Below are 387 nucleotides of genomic sequence, written 5' to 3'. Positions count from 1 at the left end.
AAAAAAAAAAAAACTTAATTTTACAGAATTGTTTAGATGGCGATCAAATATTATATTTATTCAGAATAAAGACCATTCAAAATTAAAAAAAAAATGACATTGACTTATGATAAACAGATCATTCAAAAAAACAAGAAAAAACAAGAAAATGACGTTAGCTTATGATAAACCGATCATTTATTCAGAATAAAGCATAAATCGACCATTAAAAAAAACAGAAAATGACGTTGACTTATGATAAACCGACCATTCAAAAAACAAGAAAATGACATTGGCTTATGATAAACCGACCATTCAAAAAACAAGAAAATGACATTGGCTTATGATAAACCGACCCTTCAAAAAACAAGAAAATGACATTGGCCTATGATAAACCGACCCTTCAAA

Source organism: Cucurbita pepo, chromosome LG16 (genome assembly GCF_002806865.2).
Source record: "Cucurbita pepo subsp. pepo cultivar mu-cu-16 chromosome LG16, ASM280686v2, whole genome shotgun sequence".
NCBI lineage: Eukaryota > Viridiplantae > Streptophyta > Magnoliopsida > Cucurbitales > Cucurbitaceae > Cucurbita > Cucurbita pepo.
The sequence above is the reverse complement of the archived record's forward strand: the minus strand, read 5'-3'. Positions refer to the sequence as shown.